This window comes from Dermacentor silvarum, chromosome 3, assembly GCF_013339745.2.
Source record: "Dermacentor silvarum isolate Dsil-2018 chromosome 3, BIME_Dsil_1.4, whole genome shotgun sequence".
Classification (NCBI taxonomy): Eukaryota; Metazoa; Arthropoda; class Arachnida; order Ixodida; family Ixodidae; genus Dermacentor; species Dermacentor silvarum.
In genome coordinates, this window is record NC_051156.1 from 43,452,785 (window position 1) to 43,459,660 (window position 6,876).

The following is a 6,876-nucleotide window of genomic DNA, read 5'->3' on the forward strand; positions in this document are numbered from 1 at the left end:
AACGTATCCCAGGTCACACCCAGGTATATGCGAGAATCAGCTGCGTGCCCACTTCTCCTCACCCACGAACCCCCAGAAAGTACTGTGGGCGTTTAAATCACCCACAATCATCAGGGGATCCCTGACCGCAGCCTCTAGAACGCGGCTAAAGAGCGCTGTGAAGGTTACATTTTGAGTCTAAGGGAACAGTATATGTTGAGTATGTAGAGTGGCGCATCGTGTTTCTTGAGCGGAAGAAGTGTCAGCATCACATACGAATATTCAGTTTCAAGTTCCAAGTCAACTAGATTAGCCGTATAATTTTATGCACACAGACGCAGGAAGAGGGGTCATGCTGGAAGGGGATGTAGCTTGTAAGGGTGGCGCCGCTCCCTGGCTCCTGGAGGGCAACCACCGCCGGAAGCGAGTCGAGAGTTGAAAGGAAAAGTCGGAAATTCACCCGCTTCGCGCGCGACCGGGAGCCCCGACAGTTCCACTGGACAATGTGAACGAGGGTGGCCGAATTGGTTTTTGGAGAGCGCCTGATGTTGGGCTGCTCGCAATTGTCAGTTAGGCTGAGGTGGCATTGTAGTGACGCTTCTCCGGAGCCCGCACTCAGAGGGAGGGCGGAGTCCTCCATACCGGAGTGCGAGCAGCTGTCGTCATCGTCTACCACGGGGCTGCGCCTGGAAGTTTTGAGAGGGCGGCCGGATACGTCCTTATAGGGACCGCCGGGCCTGCACGAGGGGCGCGAGGAGTGCGCAATTTGTTGGGCAATGAACGCGGGGATTGTATCTTGCAATTTGGAGACGGCCGTAACCATCATTGAGATATGGTTTTCTACGTCGGTGAATCGGGCGTCTATGGCTCCGAAACGGGCCTCGAAACTGGCCTCGAATGCGGCCTCCGCGCTTGTTGCCGCCTTCGACGCCACGAGCTCACTTTTCATAGGGAGCCTGCATGCGAGCGCTTGCATGTAGGCTCCTTAACTTTCCATTACCTCAGTCGCGGTGAGAGAGGGAGGAGAGAGGGGCTGTTTTATTTTTGATTCCAATTCGTTAATTTTCTTTAGCAGCATCTCGTTTTGGGCACTGAGTGCTGCTATTTGACCTTGCACGGGGCTTCGCGCGCTAGGGAGGGGATTGAGAGGGGGGGGGGGGCGAAGAAGAAGCAGCCCCGCCCGAATTGCTCACCCGGTGTCCGTTTTTGACGGCATTCAGGCAGGCCCCGGTTTTGCCGCGCGTCTCGCCGCTCGGTTCTCCAGGCCGCCGTGTAGTGGCGGCTGGTCGCTGGGTTCCCCAAGATGGCGGCTTGTGTTCTTGGACGCCATTTTCGTTTTCCCGCCCCTTTTTGGCGGCCACCTTGGGTGTGCGGAATATTGCCGCACAGTCGCGAGAGTTGGTGGCATGGGCACCACCGCACACAGAACACCGGTGAACACAGTTGTGAGAGGCCCGCACTCCCTCCACTAGCGGAGCGTGGAGTCCGAAGAGTCCACACGTGTTCGGCTGCAGGTTTGGACATGCATCCGCGCGGTGCCCGATGGCCCCACACTGGCCGCAGGCAGGGATAGTTTTCTAATTGTTTTGTACAGAGACGACCATGTTGTCATATTGCACGTAACAGGGTTTCTCCTTACACGCGAAGGTGATGCGTGCCTTGTTGGATGTTCCGAATTTTCGGATTTACACGATGGTGCCGGGAACACAGCACACTCGGTGTTGAATAGTTTCCGTGGTCTGCGTGTTAGGGACCACGATCACTCCGTGGCACGTGTTGCCGCCGTCTTGTCTCTGGTAACCGTAAAGCGAGACCGATCTCTTCTCGATGTTGACTGCAATGTCCCCGTCGAGCCGGTCGGCTGCCTCGATGTCCGGGGTATACACAATTATGTTTTGGTCTCGCGATGGCAGAATGGTGGTGGCGGGGGCCCGTTCCAGTCCGATGTGCGCCGAGATGTCGGAGCCGTAGCCGGTTTCCGTGAACATATCGTGAAGAGAAATCCGTTCTCTGGGCTTGATGAGTATAACGTAGTCTTAGGAAGCGGGTTTGAGCGTTGGGCGCGGTTTCCACTTCGTGGACGTCTTGCCCTTGCGTCTCGTGGCGCGCGTCGCGGGAGCGCTCAGGTTTCTGACCGATGAGCCGGTGGCCGGGGTGGCGTTGGACTTCAAGCAGAACTTTTTTTGGGCTAGTTGGTGCATGTTACTGAAGTATTGAAAGCGTCAAACAGACGACACAAGAAGCGCTCGTCCGTGTCTCTTGTGTCGTCTGTTTGGCGCTGTATTACTTCAGTGGCGTTGGACGCCGTCATCTTGGCTTTGTCCTGGGAGCGGCGTTAAGGCGCTTTAAGTAAGGTTTGACTCTGAATTTTCGCTAAAACCGTCGAATGTGCCATCGGAGAGCCGATTCCACCCGGTCGGGCGTCGGCGTCGCTAACGACGGCGCCTACGTGGTTAGTCGAAAAACGGCCGTAAATTTGGCGAAAATGGGCCCACCTAGACGCATTTGGTATAGCGCTGTTCCGCTAGATGTTTCAGATCGATCGATGCCCGTTTTGTTTGAATAGGGTGGTTTGGGCCGCGGCTCCAGCCGAAAATCGGCGGAGCCGACACAATACACGTTTGCTGGCGTCACGCACTCGCAGCGCCTCTTCTCACCGCACCTCTAATGTGTCTGCCGCAACCGCTGCTGAAGCCGCGCCGGCACCTCCGACGCTCGTGACGTTGTAACCACAGAAGCTCAGGCCCACATGCACAGGCGCCGTCGCCACAACCTTTCCCCCTCTCAATATTCGTCAAACAGGATTTGAAACAAATCAATGCATCAGGACTAGCTTGCTACGCTAAGTGCACTTTCTTATACGTATATTGTGTTTATACATATATACATTGTCATCATCATCATCGTCAGCCTATTCATGTCCACTGCAGGACGAAGGCCTCTCCCTGTGACCTCCACTTACCCCTGTTTTGCGCTAGATGATTCCAACTAACACCTGCAAATTTCCTAACTTCATCACCCCACCTAGTTTTCTGCCGCCCTCGACTGCACTTCCCTTCTCTTGGTTTCCATTCTGTGACTCTAATGGTCGACCGCTTATCCATCCTACGCATTACATGACCTGCCCAGCTCCATTTCTTCCGCTAAATGTCAACAAAAATATCGGCTATCCCCATATGTTCTCTGATCCACACCGCTCTCTTCCTATCTCTTAACGTTAGGCCTAACATTTTTCGTTCCATCGCTTTTTGTGCGGTCCTTAACTTGTTCTCGAGCTTCTTTGTTAACCTCCAAGCACTGGTAGAATGCAATGATTGTACACTTTTCTTTTCAGTGACAGAGGTATATACATTGTACTTATACATATATAGTATTTATCTTACAACGCAGAATGTATGTGCTTCTATTTGGACCCAAGATATCAAACTTATTTTTGGAAGTTGGCGGAGTGCTTGAAGCCTGCTTCACCTCCACCATGGGTCGGCCTGGTATTTCACAATCTCCAGGATCGGCCCACGCATTCGTGTCCACGCGCCGTGATACGGACGTAAGCCCGCCAGGGTACCCCCCTTGGGAACGCGGATGCGGGGGATGCATACGGGGGCTAGAGATAAACAGCTTCGCTCTAAATCTTTTACCATGGTATACCAACAGGTCCGAATCTGCCTTTTGCATCTCCCGAGTGCGCATACGCTCTACCCTAGCGGCGTGCGCCGAAAACGTTTTGTACAGGGTCGGTGGTTCGTGCAGCTGACGACGCACGCGTATGCAGCATAGCCGTCGAGCACGCGAACTAGTTATTGTCGGCGTTGTGCCGGTCGACGACGCAGTATTTGCGCTGTGTTTCGGTAGAAACTTCAGCTGTTCACAGCGATATTCGGTTAACGGCCGCTACATCACAATAATAGCCGACACGACACCGATGTCGGTCAGAAGTCGACCTCAGGCCGGCGCCAACGCTCGGCCGGCTGTAGCTGTGATACTGTGCCAGTGGGAGAACTATATTGTCATACAAGTGTATGACGAAGAAGCGACCGACGACGCGACCGACGACAGCGAGTCATCGTAGTGTGATAAGCTTTCGTGCCGACGACGCCGACAAAACCAGTGTGCTGATCACCGTGCGAGCGGCCGCCGAGTGAGAATATTGCACCGACAACGTGAATATCGCTGCAAATGCGCTCGTGTATTTATTTATTGACGCTCTAACTGAGTCGAAACGTGCTTCCGACGCTGATATGCAAGATTTCCAGGCCTTTACAGCCCTCCACATGAAGATTAGGGCGGTGTCGATCTCGTTCAGGCAGCTTAATTAGGCCTAACACAGTCTACGAGTTCGTCCGCTACCGGTGCACCTGAAATATAGTATAAGCAAGTACGACGAGGGAAACTGCATGTTCGGTACTGACCTTACTGACTTGAAGTGAACCACTCTTAGCATAGTACGACGCGCACACAGAGTGGGAAGCGGCGACACGGCGCAGTGCTAATACCGCGGTACAGGCACCGTTCTTGAACGAAGGCTGTCGGTCGCAGTCGCCCGCGCTTCAATGAACCAAGTGCAACTACGGAGAGTGTATTTTTATGCTGCCAAATTTAGTAGCTACCGAAAACACAGTTTGCCTGTTATGCTAAGCAGGCAACAAGTGATGGTCCTTTCGATACTGCATCGTAAGCAACAACACCTCTCGTTTCCACGCGAGTACGGCGGGCATCGGCATTTTCGCGTGCCAGTGCGGCTAGGTGGTCGCTGTCGCCGTTTTCGATGTGCCCGGGACGTTCATGACTTCTGGTCTCAGTGTGGCTGCGTCTGATATGTGCATGATAAGTGCTCATATATGCTTTGAACATTTCCTCATTATTTCGTGTGAGCAGTGCACGTTTTCTACTGTACTTGAAGCGAACAGCGAGCGGTGGCCGTACGCGTTCCGATGTAAACAAATGCGCCGTTCTTGCGTTGCATAAATACTCTGGGCGCAGTGTCGCCCCTTCAAAGAGCTATGCCCACTGTGGTCAAGACTCAGTTATAAAAGCAGTTTTTATCATCATATTAGCGTACGCTCAGTGCAGGTCTAACAGTGGCAAATGCATGAACTCGGCTGCTATATACGATACGGCTAACCTCCGCTGACCGGAATCGACCCCAGCTTCAAACTTGATGTGGACGGCTGGCGAATGCTCACGTTCGTGCATTTCAACTTCCGAAGCCTGTTTGGACTCATATTCGGAACGAATAAATATGAGTAACAGGAATACAAGCGTAGGCGCTTTATGTATTTGTTCAGAGGCACATCGCACGGTGACTGGGTTTGTCGGCGTAGCTGCGCGAAATCCCGTCATCATATTTCGACGACTTGCGGTTGTAAGTCGCACCAGAGTCATTGCCGGCCTAGGCATCCTGTCCAACAAGTGGCTACTCACACGAAACGAAAATTACAACGACTGACAAACGCACAAGCCCATTTCAGCTCGCTTCTTGCAGTGTGCCTCTGCGTCTCGCGGGGCCCCGATGCCGTACATATTGTTTCTCGCGGATCCCGCTAAGGTGGCGCCACAGCGCAATGCAAAAGGCGGATTGCTGCGGTTGTGAACTTCCCTGTCGCTCGCTCTGCTCCATCGAGGCCCGAGCTAGCAAGCTCGAGCCAGCGTCACGAGCGGTCATGACGTGGCCGTCGCGTCGCAGCCAGTGGGAAGTTATAGGTGCCGTTTTTGTGCTATACTACAGACGCCGCCGGCTTTTTCGCTCGGTCATTTGACGCATTCGCATAATAAAAAAATGTTGCGAGCTCTGAAGCCCGTCCCGGTACACAGATCACCAGTAATGCAAGCAGCTGCACGTACGGTGCCAGTGACACAATGAATAAGTTCATACCATGGTTGCAATGAATGCATAGTAGTAAGTTGAGAAAACAGTTACGGCAGAATTCATCTCGCGATCACTGTCGACGTTAAGGCGATTTTCATTCGAGCAATGTAGCGACGCACCGTATTTCTGAAGTCACTTTTTCTTAAAGGGCTCCCTGCCTTCGGGCTTGATGAAAAAACATAGTCCTTGGATAAGATACCTTGCTGTCAACATGTTAACCAAGTTTTGCACTCGTGCGCGACGCGTGCAGCTCGCAATTAGAGTGTACAAGACAATGGTCGAGTGGGCCGAACGGCGCTCTCCACCTGAGGCGCCGCGTGTGGAAAAATTGTGCCAGGGCGCTGCGAGCGAACTGGATTGGAGCGGAGACGCGCTCCGCAGCACATTCAACGTACTTTCGCTGCGGGCGCTGAGGCCGATTGGGCTTAGTAAGCATTTAAAATAGTGCTTTATTTCAACTGTAAATTTATGTTTACACCATTTTTGCCAAACATATAAATTTGAGGCATGGATTATACAACGCGACGTCTTCAATTTTGCTGTCGTTGTCAAGCGCGTCGTCTGCTAGCGAGCTCGTGTTCGTTACGCGAACGCTGGCGGACGCCCAGTTTTTCTCGCAGAACGTCTGTGCAGTAAATTTTTTTCAATCATTTAGTTGCTTTGGTGCGCCCACGAATTTTCACGGCTGGCACAAAATGTAGATTTAGCCAGGTGAACTGCTGTTTTTACCACTGTCTTCTAAAAGTAACCGTCATCTCTGCAACATGAAGCTACGTAAGAAAATTTTATTATTGATATCATGTCATTTTACGCGCGCTTCTTGTTGGTGGATATTGATCAGAGACTATAATCGAAGAAAAAAATATTAGAGTGAAATAAACGAGGTTTACTAACTGCGTGACGTGAAGAATGACCAATGTATTTCTATGTAATTAAATCAAAGGGCATATAGACATATATATATATATATATATATATATATATATATATATTCACGATATATATGTAAGGGAAAAGATAACAAATATTTT

At 51.7% G+C, this 6,876-nt stretch overlaps 1 pseudogene; it reads left to right on the forward strand.

Annotated features, from left to right (window-relative positions):
- The first annotated feature begins 3,325 nt into the window (after positions 1–3,325).
- On the forward strand, positions 3,326–3,501 carry LOC119446924 (U2 spliceosomal RNA; annotated as a pseudogene).
- Positions 3,502–6,876: the final 3,375 nt, after the last annotated feature.